Raw genomic sequence first — 16,336 nt, 5'->3', positions numbered from 1 at the left:
CGCCTATTGGTCTTTTTTCCCCTGCAGGTGATGCCTGGGCTGGATGTGCATTTTGAGTTTTGAGAGGATGAGTCTGTGATCTGTCCAGCAGTCTGTGCCACACATGGCCTTAGTCACTCTAACATCCTGCCTGTCCCTTCTCCTTACTATGACATAATCAGTAAGATGCCAGTGCTTGCTGCATGGGTGCATCCAGGGCATCTTGTTATGGTTAAGTAGGTGGAAGATTGTGTTTGTGATCAACAGGTCAAGAGCTGTGCAGGTCTTCAGAAGTAGATGACCATTGCTGTTGCTTTTGCCGACTCCATTCCTCCTAATAACTCCCCCCATGTCTGGTAGTCTTCACTGACTCTGGCATTGAAGTCGCCTAAAATGATGAGCTTGTCCACCTTGGGCATAGGTGCTATGAGGGATGCCAAGTCTTCATAAAACTTGTCTTTGATCTCCTGTGTGTTTGTCAGGGTAGGGGCATATGCACTGATGAAGTTGGCGTGGCACTTTCTTTTGAGGGAGAAACACAGAGACATGAGTCAGTCGTTGAATGCTTTTGAGAGGCTAGCTAACTTGCTGATCAAATTAGATCTAATGGCAAAACCCACTCCTGCTTCACGACATTCATTGCTGTTGCAGCCACTCCAGAAAAATGTATAACCAGCTTTGACTTCTGTCATCTGGCCTCCATCTGCGAACCTGGTCTCACTGAGGGCTGCTATAACATATGTGCTTATAGGCACATGCACAATCACACGTACATGTATGTGTGTATATATATATATATATATATATATATATATATATATATATATATATATATATATATACACATGCAGACACTCAGATGGCCATCAGTTATAGCTACTTGTATGACTGTGACTGTGTACTTCAGACATTTCATTGCATCAAATGAATGAATAAATATGTAAATGACTGCCACACAAGAATTTATCTTCCTATTTCACTGCTTTCAAAATAAAGTATGCAACCACCCTCCTCACATATGTCTCAAGCTCTTATTTTAAAAGTCAAGGAGAAAACTAAAAATGAATAAGTAAATGATGGCTAGAAGATGAAAATCAAGGAGAATTACTGACTTTATATACTTAGGACCTTAGTACAAGCTTTGCATTGGCATGTTTTTTGAAAGCTATTAAATCTGAAGCTCAAGTGTCCGTAGTCATTGTTTAATGAATATAGTGTTCATTGATTTGCCAGAAAAAATGCAAACATTATAAGGAACAGACCAAAATATGACTCAATAAAAATAAAATCAGACATTCTGCAAAATCAGGGATATTTATATCTATGTTCCTCCACAAATATATATGCATGCGTAGACACACACACACACACACACACACACACACACACACACACACACACACAAACATTTCTAACTAGTTGTAATACATGACCCAAGTCAAAATATCATGATAATGAATGAAAACATATGTGTGGCCTTCAGCAGAGGGATGAAGCCCTGACAAAAGTGATGGGGTTCTATTAGTGGCTCTAGCACTGCAAGAGCCAGGTGGGGAGAAGGAGGAATGAAGGAGCATGGTCAAATTACCTCTCTCTGGGGGGGGGTTGCAAACTCTTGAGAGCATAGAGGCATGATATGATTTCCATCTGCCGTGGTTCTCTTATTAGTGGGCAGAGATACTTGATGGTATTCTCCTCTTGCAGAAATGAGGAACTGCCCAGTGCCTTCAACCTATTGCATGCCCTAGCTTCCTTAATAACTGAGTATGTGTGGTGGATGTAGGGCCAAAACAAGAAAAACAGTGGACCACCTCTTGATGGCTGCCTTAATGATGGCTTCTTTTGGCAGACTCCCACCTTTGGTGATGGAGAAAATATTGGTCATTAGGCTAAGATGAGGGATGATGATCTGCATGGAGCAGGGGCAAAAAAAATGTGTGTGTGTGTTTGTGTGTGTGTGTGTGTTTGCAAGTGTCTATGTGAGCGTGGTTCTATGTCTGAGTGTGTAAACATAATCAGACAACTGTTGAGTGTCAAACAGATAAGAGTTCACTCTTGCAGTACAGTTAAGTAAACGTGGCAAGTTGAAACCACATTTCTTGTGTGAATTACTTTCTTTATTCAAATGCATTTTTTCATTTTGTTTTTTTTCCATGTTCATCCGCAGAAATGGATTTCTGTCCGCAGGCAATAGCCGTGACTAAATGGACTGTACTAGGATACACATCAGCCAGGATTCATAGACAAGTTGTGAGGTGTACAGCACACACTTGCACTGGAAAGAACAATGTACAGAAGCATAATCTTCAATCAAAAGGTAACTTACTGATCCAGCAACAATTTACAGCTAAATATCAAAATACTAAGCAATCCCACCCACACACATATGTCGGAACCTCTTACCCCAAGAATCAAGGGAAAAACTAAAAGTAACGATGGAGAAAGGACCAAAATCAGGGAGTTCTACTGCCTTTATATATTTAGAAACTTGTTATAGGCTTTACATTATTATGCTTTTTTGAAGGCTAAGTCTAAAACCCAAGTGCCTGTCATCATTATTGACTGACTGTAATACTCATTGATTTACCAGAAAAACAACAAAGACTTTTATGAGGAATGGACCAAAATGGGAAATGCAAAACTCAAAGACATTCTGCAAAATCACGGAAAGTTAAGAGCATCTTCACCCATCCCCCATACGTACACACATGCATACTCACACAAACACATTCAGGCACTTGTTTAACTTTGAGTGTATAACACAGGTGTTTTGTTGCAATTTAATGCATGAATAAATGCATAAATAACTGCCACTGAGGAATTTATCTTGCCAACTCACTAATATCAGAATAGTGAATGTTACTATTGCAACCTTCCCCTCTTCCCCTCAAAAAATAACTCTCAACATCTTAGCTCAAGAATCAAGAAAAAATAAAAAAAAATAATGGGGGCCATAGGACTAAAATCAGGGACAGATATTGCCTTTATATACAGAGCACCTCACTGGCCGTCTTCAAGAGAAATCTTGATGAGTGGATGGGAAATAGAAAATTTACCCTGGGGATCCACACCCTGCTGGTGTGGAAGGAACCCTATTTTGTTGAGCTGATCCCTAAGAGACCAGATAGGATCCTGGCACGACCAAAGGGAAAAGAGTTCTGGAGCAATGCCATGGTCATATCAGCGGCCACAAAGAAAGAACTTGTGGAGCAGACTTCATCTGTTCATCCCCCTAACACGGAGTCTTGGGCATTGGACAGACTGGGGAAGTGTGTGTATTTGACACATTTCACGAGTCTTCAGAGGGGTTTCATTAAAGAACTCTCCAAATTCCTCTCAGGACAATAACTGCTGAGGCACAGGCTTCCTTTATATAACAGTTGGCTGCCTTACAGTCCATTGCAAATCCATCCATGAGGCTCATTTCACATGCAGCTGAAGGTACCTCAAGGGTGGCGGTTTCAGGCATTTCCATAAGGAGACATGCCTGGATGCCCCTCTGTGATTTCTGCGGAGCCCTTCAAGTCTTTCTTCGTCTGTGCACTTTTTGAGGGAAGTTCTTTGTTTGGCCCTAAAGTTAAAGATACACTCTCCAGGTGTGAGCAAGATGGTAAGATTCTGTCTGCAATGGGCGTACATTTTATCGACCTTTCAAAGAAACTTCTTTAGGATTCAATGAGGTGGTTGGAAAATGTGGTTCAGAAAGTCCCAGAGTCCTTTCCATGATCCACGTGGAGATAGTTCCCCTAGGAGCAGAGGGAGTCATTTTAATGGAAGATGCCACCCACATGGCAGAGGAGACCTGCAGAACCAGGGGTCCAGAGATTCCTTCTCTGACAGACCCTACCAGTGCTCCTGAAAGGAGGCCCGATTGTTCACCTCTGGAGGCAGTCGGGGGTCGTCTATCCCTGCACCAGAGAACCTGGCTAGAGATTACAAAAGATACATGGGTGCAGAGAATTATTTCCAGAGGTCATATAAATCCCTTTTCCCTACCCCCTCCTTCAAAAGTAAACAGCATTCCTAATGTTCAACCCAGTCAGAGGAAAGCAGCAGTTCTGTCAGTAAAAAGCTGTTAGAAAAAAAGAGTCATCCAGCAAGTCTTCCAGGACTGGAAAGAATCCGGAACTTAATCAAAATTAGTTTTAGTGCCAAAGAAAACAGGGCCTGGAGACCAATTCTGGATCTCAGCAATCTGAACAAATTGGTTCAGTATACAAAGTTCAGGATGGTCACACTTCAATCCAGTTTGCCGTTCCTGCAGCAGGACAACTGGATGTGCTCAACAGATCTTCAGGATGCGTACTATAACATAAAAATGCATAGGCGATGTAGGAGATACCTATGCTTCTGACTGGGAGTCAGTCATTATCAATTCAGAGCACTGCCCTTTGGCCTCTCCACAGCTCCCAAAGTGTTTACCAAATGCATGGCAGTAGTAGTACCCCACTATAAACTGCACAAATTCCAAGTGTTTTCTTACCTGGATGACTGGCTTATAACCACTCCGACCAGGCATCTACTGATCAAAGCAAGAGATTATGGTATGTACTCCAACCTTGCTCTTACTTAGGCATTACCGCCAATCTCAACAAAGCTCATCTAGAACCAACTCAAGTACTAGAATTTATAGGAGCCTTGTTCAGTACTTTAACAGTGATAGCCTTCCTTCCTTTGTCAAAAGTGCAAATTATTTGATTTCATGTCCAAAAGATAATTCAGAACTCACTGTCAGCCCCACTGATTTTCCAGGCTTTAGGGTCCACGTCTGCTGCCATAATTTTGGATTCTTTAGTAAGATAGCATATAAGAATTCTTCAGTGGACCCTGGCTACTCAGTATCCATTCTGTACCAACCTTTGTCCACCCAGATCAAAATAACTCAGGCATGCAAAAGGTACCTCAGGTGGTGGATTTGCTCAAAACAAATTTCACAGGGCTGCCCTTTCATGCTTCCTCAATCCAAGGGCATTGTGACCATGGACACATCCCAATTCAGGTGGGGGGACACTTCTTGGGAAAGATGGTCCAAGGCACCTGGTCCCCAGAAGAGGCCAACACGTATATTAATGTCCTAGAAATGAGAGCAGTTCTCCTAGTATTGCAGGATTTTTAAGACTCTCTCCCTTCAGGGAATATTGCATTTCAGTCGGACAACATGCCAGTACTCTCATACATCAACAAACAAAGAGGCATCAGATGTTACCCCTTATGTCAAGAAGCTCTGCAAGTGTGGCAGTGGGTGAGGCCATCCAGTCAGTTTGTGATAGCAATACACATTTCGGGGAAATTCAGTGTGATAGCAGACAAGTTAAGCAGGTTTATTCTAATGCCTCACAGGTGGTCTCTAAACATGAAAATAGCGGAGAAGATATTCTGTCAATGAGACCAGCCACACTGTGACGTCTTTGCATCTCCCCTCAACAAGTGCAGCAGTTTTTTGGCCTGATCTCCCCATGAGGGGAGTCACCAAGAGACACTCTATCCACGATTGGCCCCTTGGTGGCCTCTATGCTTACTCCCAACTCCTCTAATCCCCAAGTTCCTTCAGGAAGTATCTCGACTGAAGAGCACAGTAATCCTCATTGCCCCTTATTGACCTCATCAGATTTGGTTCCCTTTCCTTTGGCCTCATCTAGTTCATCCCCCGTGGATCTTGGATCCAGTTCCAGACCTTCTGTCTCACCCAACAGACATGATTCACCCAGACATTTTGGGTCTAAAGTTGACTGCATACTTTCTCCAATTCCATTGATAACTAGACAGCTCAGACTCTTCTTCCCTGTCCATCTCATTCTTTTGTTTTCCCACAAAGCTTCCACTAGAAAGATTTATTAAAGTAAATAGAAGAGATTTGTCTTTTTGGTCATAACAGAAAAAAATTGACCCATTTTCAGTGCCAGTACCCACAGTTCTTGAATTTTTGACTACTGTTTTAATGAAGGGGCCAGTTTATCAACAGTTAAAGTACAATTAACTGCTATTTCTCATTTTCATGTTGGAGTTGACAGTTCTACCTTAGTGTCATCATGAGCCTGTAAGGCATTTATAAAAGGAACCTTTTTACTAAGACCTCCCTTTAAAGATCCTGCTCCACAATGGATATTGAATTTGGTGTTACAAGCCCTGACTCAGTCACCATTTGAACTGGCAACAAAGTGAATTAAAGTTTTTAACTTGGAAAACTATATTTTTAGTAGCCATAACATCGGCTTGGAGAGTTTCAGAACTTCAAGTTATATCTTCTTCTTTCAGCTTTTCCCGGTTAGGGGTTGCCACAGCAGATCACCTGTCCGTTTATGATTCGCAGTGGAGTTTCTACGGTGTTGAGTTGCCAACCCAGCACCCAACCTTCCACAGAAAGCACACACATGCATGCACTCACACCTAGGGTAAATTTAGACTGTCCAATCCATCTTTGGGATGTGGGAGGAAACCGGAGCACTGGGAAGAAACCCACGTGACCACAGGGAGGACATGCAGACTCTGGACAGAAGGCACCCCAGCCGAGGATCGAAATGGAGAAACTCTTGCTGTGAGGTGACAACGCTAACTGTTGCACCACTGCGGCCGCCTCCAAGCTTTATCTTCTAAACCTCCTTATTTCATTTTTCATAAAGATAGGGTGCAGTTACAAACCAATCCATCTTTTCTTCCTAAGGTGGTGCCAGGATCCAACATTAATCAATCTATCATCCTTCCAGTTTTCTTCTCACATATCTCGAACAAAGGAGAGTACATTTAACATTTGCTGGATGTTCACAGACAATTACGTTTCTATCTATATAGAAATAAGAAATTCAGAAAATCAGATCAATTATTTGTCTCCTATGGAGAATCAAGATTAGCAAAGCCATTTACAGAAATAACTTTAGCTAAGTGGCTAATTGATTGCATTTCTTTTGTCTTCAACAAATTGGGTTTATCCCTGCCAACTACCTTGAGGGCTTGTTCAGCTAGATCCATGGCAATCTCCTCAGCATTTCTATCCAGATCTTCCATGGGTGATATTTGTGCTGCAGCTACTTGGGCTAATCCTCATACTTTTATTACTCATTACAAAATTGATCTGGTCTGTAAGAAAAGAGCAGCTTTCAGCCCAGGATTTAGGTAGCTGGAGACTCTGTCCCACATCTTGAGTAATGAATGAAAATTGACATCAGATAAAGAAGTTAAGTACTCACCATAACGTTCCATCTATGTTGTTCAGTTTCATTCTTCCTCAACTACCCTCATCCAGTCCCCTAACTTTCTTGTTTTTGACTTCTGGAAGAATGTGAAAATACCATGGGAACCAAAGTTCCTGTTTTTTGAGCTTGATAGTGGTTTCTCATACAACCATTATTTCTTGCATCATTTTTTAGCTATAAAGGGCAGCAAACAAACTCTGAGGTATAGAAGGGGACTAGAGTATTATGGGTAAGGGAGGAACTCGAGAGTTTGCAGTATCCATGAGCTGTAAAAGCGGCTTGGATTCCTACCCACATGTAGAGAAAGAATGAAAATATACAACACAGATGAAATGCTATGGTGAGTACATAACTTCTTTTTGTGTGATGTGTCTCTGTATTAGTGTAGAAAACAGTGGGGTGAGTGGGATTGGGGGAAGGGTAGATGAGTGAAGTGTGTTTTCACCCAACCAGAATGCAAAGAATTTGAAAAAAAAAATATCTGTAGAAAAAGTCAGGTGAATTTAGAATGTTATTTCTGCAGAGGGATTTCTGTGTAGATGAACACTAAATTCATAAAGAATATAGTAAGCATGTTCTGGGAGTTTAGCCTTGTATCAGAACAAGACATTTAACTCTAGAGAAGGGAAGAGACAGACTGGGAATAAGTGGAGCAAAAGTGCGGTGGAAAACTAAAGACAGAATAGGAGTAGGAGGTTACCTTTTTTGTGCAGAAACCATCAGGGGGACACTAATGTGAACCTAGTAGTAACATTTAAAGCTGAATAGACAGCAGAGGCTTAGAGTGGGATGTCCAACACAGCGCAAAATGTAATTTTGCTTACACTATTTACAGTTGCTTGAGGGGGACTCGGTGACATTACACTGGTGTTTACTATCTTGTATGGGTGTTCACATTAGGGCTGTTCAGCTTACAAATGACTTTCTTTACCTGGTTTGAGACTGGAGTGTGAAGCTCTATTGTGTCTTTACAAGGATAGAACATATGGCTGATTAATCTAAGTTCTTGTATAGTGTACGCCTTGTGCACCAGTATGGAGTGGAACTTATAACAACTGGGGCAACCTTTCTCTCTGAACTGTTCATGGCGGGGCCCTGGAATTGTTAGGATCAACAAGGGTAGTCAGTAATGGATAATGGAGAGACGTGTAGTTATAGTTCAGCTAGCAGCTCCTCAAGCTAGATCAGTACAATTCTTAGGAATCATTTTTATTTAATCTGAGGGTTGCAAAAGTGGAGGTAGAAAAATAAAAGTTTCTACTAGGAGTGGTTATAGAGACTGCAGTAACTGGTATTAGCTGTGAGGGGGATAAGGCAGTCTGGAGTAAGTAGAGAGAAAAATACGTAGGAGGAGGGTGGAGTTTGACTGTGGGGAAGAAGTCTGACTGGTAGTTAGTGGTTAAGATGTAGCAGATGGGATAGTAGCAGCAAAAAGCAGTTAGAAGGAAAGACAGAAATGGTAAAAGAATATTGAGTGGAATGATTTCCAGGGCTATCACAGTGTTTTAGGGCAGCTTATGTGAAGTGTATGCCAGAGAGGCATGTAGTCAGCTATGCAAATGCATAAAACATTGAGAGAGGCTGAGCTGGTGTGTAAGATCATCACCACATGGGTATAATCACTGTTCAGTTGCAGACATTGTACACTATAAAGTAATAGCCTGAAAAGTGAAGAGGTGAGAGAGATAGGGGGTGGAAGGGTGTTAATCAGAGGGGGTTTAAAGTGAAGTACACACAGCAGGCAGTGGATGATGAGTTATAGTTTAAAGGCTGACAGAAAGGATGCTTAGGTCAGTATTATAGGCAGATAGAGGGTTTACAGAGAGCAATAGGGATTGGAGGGGATGAGGCAGGGAGATAAAGATAGAGCAGTGGATTGGGAACTGAGAGGAGGGAGATGATATATGAGAGAGGAGACAGAGAGTTAGGTGAGACCAGCAAATCTAAATCTCCAGGAAACAGCTATTACTTTCAGGAGAATTAAACAGCAGACTTGAGGCATTGTAATTGTTTGCAGGACAGTTAGAACATAATAAACTCTACATAATGGTAAGACAAGAGTTTTGCTCTAAACTACACATAAGCATTTTTAATTGTTATCAGTACATTACACAGTCTCAGCCTTGCAACACTGTAAGATAGCAGTTGAACAAAGTTTTGTTAGGTAGTATACAATTCCTTGCTGTTGCACTTATAAAATGGCAGAACTAGTAGGCCATGTAAACTTAATTCTGTCTGACTCACAAATTTAAGCTGTTGCCATTGAAATGTATCAGATGTTTACATTGCACATGCAAGGACAATCGGTACATATTTACAGTTCTGTAGTAATTGGATGTTATGCTCCAGTACTATTTACACAATGTTACACTCATCTGACTCATGTACAATAAAAAACTAAATGCATGTATCTGTTCTGCTGTGTGATATGCTGCAGGTCAGTAGGAAGTATCAGGAGGGCTAGAAGTAGAATCTAAACTTTTTGGACCAAGAGTTTTCTTCACAACACAAAAACATGGTGGAGGAGTGACATTCCTGCAGAAAGAAGAAAGGGAGTGAAGAAGAGACAGGGAGAGAGCATGAGACAGTGAAGAATGGGAAGAGTGTTCCTAAGAGGAAAGTTAGAGGGGCATGGAGAATAAAGGATGAGAGTGGTTAGAAGGGGGCTACAAAGGATTAGAAAATCTGTCTATTGTGACCTCAGGTAAATTTAGAAAAATATTTTTCTACAGAGGGATTTCTATGGAGAAGAATACTGGAATTATAAAGAATATGTCAGGAGACTAAACAGATTCTATAAGGGTTGCTTTGAATCAGAGCTACAAGTTTAACACTCTGGTGAAGACAGACCAGGAATAAGTAGAGCAGGGAGCGGGGAAGGAGACCAGAGACAGACTAGGAGCATGTGTTCTTGTGTTCCGAAACCATCTAGGGTACTAAACTACAGCAAGAAGATTTAACACAGAAAGGTGAAAGGACAGTAAAAATGTTATGATGGCTTAAAGATCATGTTTAATGGATTGCCTTATCCAGTCTTGGGTCTTAAAGCACGGATGTTCATGTTCACCACTAAATCCTTTGTTGAAAATTAATTGTAAAGTTGCATGACAAATTCCGGTTTTAATAAAACTTCACGTAAAAATACTCAAGTTATCCATGGGATACTTACTTAGCAAGGGGAGTACCACAATCAGGAAGGTGGTTTCCCCAGGGTGAGGCTGTTCTGTTACATAATTCAGTTGGGTTGACCCCTGTGATTCTCACAAAGGTGGGAAACTCAACTGCATAATTAATGGTTTTAAGATGACAAACAGATCTGTTTTTTTTTTTTTAATTGTAGCATGTCTAGCTCCTCACAAACTTGTATGTCTAAACAATGTGATGCATACAATTCCTCAAGCCCTTAACTCAGAAATAGCCAATTATTTACTCATATTTACATTTCCTTAAATGCACTTCCTTTCTGTCTTTCTGTCTCAAAATAGTCTATCTGAAGTAGTTAACTTCATTTGATCAGCAACTTGTGGGTTTCGGATCTGACACGGATCCGAGCCGGCAGCATACCAAGCAAAAAAAGATCTGAGCTCCAAGCTCCTTCCCCATACCCATACTACACTGCAACATCCTTCCGATCCCCAGATCTTATTTGCCGCGGCTTTGTCAGCATGGGATTTTTGAGCTCCAGGCAAGTTTGTCAGGGTTTTTCGAAATTTTTTGGTCTGTGTGTGCCCCTTTGATATTTCTATAGATAACTATTAGTTTATCTCTCATTACGGGTTTCCTTCCTCACTAGATATTTGCGTTTTGTAGTTAGAAAGTTGTTAACTTTCTGTCAGTGTAGGCCCCCCTTCCCACCCTTAGAGTGTGTGTGTGTGTGTGTGTGTGTGTGTGTGTGTGTGTGTGTGTGTGTGTTTACTATGTCAGAAAGTCATAAAGTGACTTTCTCTAAGTGCACAGAGTGTGGCCACAAGCTGTCACCAGCCGACGGTCACACTCTGTGTGGTTTGCTTGTGGGTGCCTCATTTGTCATCCGGCTGCAAAATCTGTGCGGCCTTCAACCCCCGAGCCCTGCGGAATCCCAGGAACAAGTTAATTCTGGCGGGTCTTCTACCCACGGAATCAGCTTCTGCTTCTTCTTCCACAGCTTCTTCGCTAACCACATCTGTGGCTGCCAGAGGGGGCCGAAGAACTTCGGGTCACGGGAACCTTTTGCAGATTGATCCGCGCATCAGCCCTGAGGGGTTGCCTGACTGCTCCTCTCTGGAGGCAGTCGAGGGGGGGGGGCGTTTTTCGATGCACCTAGCCCAGTTGGAATCCATCACAACAGATCGCTGGGTACTTCAAATAATATCCAGAGGCTATTCTATTCCCTTCACAAACAAGCCCCCTTATACAAGGTGCCTCCCAGACATCCCACCCACTCAGGAGAGGCCGCAGCTCTGGAAATACAAAAGCCACTAGAAAAAAGAGCCATGCAGCAGGTGCCCCCAGACCAGTCCGGATCAGCCATCTATTCCAGGTTCTTTTTGGTGTCAAAAAAGATGGGGGATCTAAGGCCGATCCTCGACCTATCAGTAATGAACCTGTTCATTGCCAAGGAAAAGGTACGGATGGTCACGCTTCAATCCATCCTGCCCTTCTTGCAGGAGGAAGACTGGTTGTGCTCGATAGTACTCAAGGATGCATACTACCACATCCTGATGGACAGGCAATCTAGGAGGTTCCTCCGCTTTCAGCTAGGGGCCAGTTGTTATCAATTCATGATCCTATCCTTCGGTCTCACCACAGCCTCCAGGATGTTCACCAAGGTCATGGCAGTTGTAGTGGCCCACCTGAGACTTCAGGGCATTCAGTTCTTCCCATACCTGGATAACTGGCTTCTCACCGCCCCCACTAGGCATCTACTCTTACTAGCCAGAGATTTCTTTCTCCAGATATCACCTCGGCTGGGGATCACTATAAATCTCAGGAAGTCTTCCCCTTAACCTGTTCAAGTGTTAGACTTCATAAGGGTGAGAAGATTCTCTTCAGGCCAGGGCATTTTTAACTCCAGACAGACTACACAGCCTGACACTTCATGTGTTAGCATTTCTGCAGTCCCCTGCACCCCCAGAGGAATTAGTCCTGAGAGCCTTAGGGTCCATGGCAGCAGCTATTAAACTGATCCCTTGTGCTCATCTGAATATGAGAATTTTACAGTAGATGTTGCAAGTTCAGTGGTCGATACTTCATCAACCTCTAGATTTTCCCATCCTCTGAGCAGAGTGTGCAGAAATTCTCTCACGTGGTGGCTCCGATCCCGGAATTTGCAGGAGGGACGTCCTTTTGTTGTACCCCAACCCCAAGCCACAGTGACCACAGACACCTCCCACCTGGGGTGGGGGGGGCACTGTTTGGGCAGGATTGTTCAAGGCACGTGGACTCAAAGTGAGACCGTTCTGCATATAAATGTTCTAGAGATGAGAATGGTCCTTTTAGTGTTGCAGGCCCTTCATGCTTATCTTTCTATGGGAAGTATTGCGATCCAGTCAGACAATATGTCAGTGGTCTGGTATATCAACAAACAAGGGGGAATCAAGTCTTATCCCCTCTGTCAAGAAGCCATGAGAGTTTGGGAATGGACGATCTCCACCAACTGCTTTCTGATAGCAACGCACATTCCGGGTCGGTCCAACATCTTGGCAAACAAATTGAGCAGAACTATCCTTTTTCCGTATGAGTGGTCTCTGAACCCTTGTGTAGCGGAACAGATCTTCCTGAAATGGAGTCAGCCTTGCTGGGATCTCTTCACATCGCCATCCAATGCGAAGTGCAGTGAGTTTTTCACTCTAACCCCCCCAGTGGGGGAAGCCCCCAGAGACACACTTGTTCATGCTTGGCCACCCTGTCTTCTTTATGCGTATCCCCTGCTCCCGCTCATGACAAAATTCTTACAGAAAACTCATCGATTGGGGAGCAGAATGATCCTCATAGCCCGATTCTGGCCTTGTCAAGTCTGGTTTCCCTGCCTACGGTCTCATCTCATAGCTTCACCCTGGATCTTGGATCCCATTCTGGATCTGATTCATCATCCCTCGGGAATGCTTCTTCCAAATCTGGACAGCCTGAAGCTCAAAGCTTGGCTGCTCCAGTTCCACTAGTTGCTAGGACTCCCGGTATCTCTTCCCCTGTTAAATCCATCTTGTTTGTGGCACATAAATTCTCTACCAGGAAAATTTACTGTAGCAAATGAGACGTTTCTCCATTTGGGCTTCACAGAGAAATCTGGATCCTTTTACTGCTCCGATCCCAGTGGTATTAGACTTTTTGTCGCATATCTTCCAGCAAGGAGCCAGCTCTTCCACAGTGAAAGTCCAGCTGGTGGCTATTTTTCATTTCCATAGGTTCATAGGTTAGTGCTAGGCTAACCGCCCTTTTTTGAATTGAAGCCCTAGCAGCCCACCCCCCCATGTGAGAATCAAACCCACCTTGTTAAGGTAAGGTAAACACCTTAACCATTATGTCATCCTCCCACCCCCAATAAATTGTAGGGGACAATTTAGGCTCTCTCGCTGCAGCCAGAATTTGTAAGAATTTTTTGAAAGGCACTTTTCTTTTGAGACCTCCTATTAAGAATCTGTCCCCGCCGTGGGATCTGACTGCGGTTCTTCAGGCCTTAGTTGCACCTCCTTTTGAGCCCTCAGCATCAGTTGACTTAAAATACTTGTCATGGAAGATGGCTTTTCTGGTAGGTATCACCTCAGCCAGGAGAGTGTCGGAGCTTCAGGCTCTTTGTATGAAACCCCCATATCTAGTGTTTCATAAGGGCAGGTTGTCTCTCAGGACTAATCTGTCTTTTCTCCCTAAAGTTGCTTCTGAGACAAACATTAATCAATCTATTAATTTGCCTGTTTTTTTCCCTAATCTTCAGAACAAAGGGAATACAAACTTCATTTGCTGGATGTTCACAGGCAGTTACGTTTTTATTTGCACAGGATGGTGGTCTTTCATAAATCTGATCAACTTTTTCTTTCCTTTGCTAAGCCTTTTTTAGGGAAACCAGTTTCAAAGGTAACTCTCGCTAGGTGGATTTCCCTTTGTATCCTACAAGCAGATAGAGAGCTTGGTTTACCAGAATCAGTAGGAGTTCATGCTCGTTCTACACATTCTGTGGCAACGTCTGTGCATTCTGGTCTAGAGTTTCCCTGGATGACATTTGCTCAGCGGCTACCTGGGCATCTTCTCACACCTTTATTACTCATAAACTGGATTTGGTGTGTAGAGGAAGTGCTTCCTTTGACTCTGCAGTGCTCCAGATTATCCTTCCTTAAGGGCCTCCTAAGATTTTGGGTAGCTGGGGACTCTGTCCCACAGGTTGCTGATCAAGTGAAGTTAACTACTTCAGATAAAGAAGTTATGTACTCACCATAACATTCCATCTGAGTAGGTAAACTTCATTTGTCAGCAACCGTCCCTCCTTCCTTCCCCCTTACCTTGGCTATTATTTTTGCTGAGCGCGATGTTCGGAGTTCACGAGCTTCATGTTTGTCCTTGGTTCAGGGGTCTCAAGTTTTAGTTTGGTGTCACGTATGGAGTGGCAAACTCGATCTGAGGATTGGGAGGAGGTTGCAGTGTAGTATGGGTAGGGGGGAGGAGCTTGGAGCTCGGATCTTTTTGCTTGGTCTGCTGCCAGTTCTGATCTGTGTCGGATCTGAAACCCACAAGTTGCTGACAAATGAAGTTTACCTACTCAGATGGAACGTTATGGTGAGTACATAACTTCTTTTTTCCCTTCCCTTTCCTTTCCTGTCCTTTCCTTTCTTGTCCTTTCCTTTCCTGCAGCTGTTAGGTTTTTATGTGAAAGACATTTCCCTTCTTACATTTATCTTCACTGCGGCTGAACCTTACCGATGTCAAATGACCTGCCCCTCTCCTACTAAAGTGCAAAATGACTTCATCATATGTGTGCATACACGCCCACCTCACTAGAATAGTTCTGGCACACAATTCCCGACTAAGAAGCATTGTGTGTTTCAAGCCTTAAAAAGACCTGTGCCTACCAATATGTGCAGGCTCTGGTCTGTCAGTCACGTACTTCATCTGAGGTATCAGAATGTTATTATGGGAGTCAGAGGTACACTTTTAACAACTTAGATATGCTCCTTTGTGCTTGGATAGTCTCTGTCTGCTAAGAGCTGCTATGCAAAGCATCATAGCTGCTCAAGCATTCGGTGAACAGGAAAGTATGTTTGTTACCTATTTTTGTAAAGACTGAGGAAAATATTGTAGCTGCTTAATAGTTTACTTAGAATTACATCAGGTTACTCAAAAGCATTTCACATTTTGAAAACGCTGGTCTCGCTCTTTTAACAGAAAGTAGACAAATCAAAACCTAATGCAAAATTTTCATGGGCACGGCATTATAGGATATTACTGCAGGCAGCAAACTTTGCTCAGACATTTCTTGTTACAGCACTAAGGATACAGAGGTGATATGAAACTGCACTCATTGCAAGCATTCCTAACCCTGGAAAATGCTGACATCTGTGCAGTCACAATAACCTGGTTCAACGCTGCGGAGAGCACCCCAGCCTTACCTGGTTACTCATCTTATCATACATTCAGATCCCAAACTGTGGGTAGTATAGCCGAAGGAGGTGGAGTTTCAATATATATTAAAGACATACACACCTCCAAGCTGGTCAAACAGTATGATGCACAGGAGACACTCCAGGTGCAGTTTAACTATTGACACGCCCCCTATACAATTCATAGCTAGCTACCGGCCCCTAAATCTGACCCAAGATGCCCAAACTGCCTATCTAGACCTCTTCGTATCTATCAAGATTCAATCCTTATACCCTGATCCTGGGTGACTTTAACTACCCAAAAATAGACTGGAAGAAATACTCTTGCCAGAACACAAATGCCCAGAGATTCCTCGATTTTTGTCAATGCAAATGCTTTGGAACAGCTAGTCGATACCCCCACAAGAGGTGATAATGTCTTGGACTTGGTATTAACCAACATGAGTAACCACTGCAACATCCCTGCAGTATCATCCTCCTTTGTATGATTCGACCATAAAGCAGTCACGTTCGTAGTCACCATCTCCCCTATCCCCATTCTAACTAGGGTCAATAAAAACAACTTCTCCAAAGCTGAGTACAACCTCCTGAGGGATGGTT

At 42.9% G+C, this 16,336-nt stretch overlaps 1 non-coding gene across 1 annotated transcript; it reads left to right on the top strand.

The window, feature by feature from the left end:
- The first annotated feature begins 10,330 nt into the window (after positions 1-10,330).
- On the top strand, positions 10,331-10,498 carry LOC122814566. Its single transcript, XR_006366814.1, has one exon. It is a non-coding gene; the product is annotated as a U1 spliceosomal RNA (small nuclear RNA).
- The last annotated feature ends 5,838 nt before the right edge of the window (positions 10,499-16,336 follow it).

Source organism: Protopterus annectens, chromosome 10.part0 (genome assembly GCF_019279795.1).
Source record: "Protopterus annectens isolate FY-2018-M chromosome 10.part0, PAN1.0, whole genome shotgun sequence".
Taxonomy (NCBI): domain Eukaryota; kingdom Metazoa; phylum Chordata; order Ceratodontiformes; family Protopteridae; genus Protopterus; species Protopterus annectens.
The sequence above is the reverse complement of the archived record's forward strand: the minus strand, read 5'-3'. Positions and strand labels throughout refer to the sequence as shown.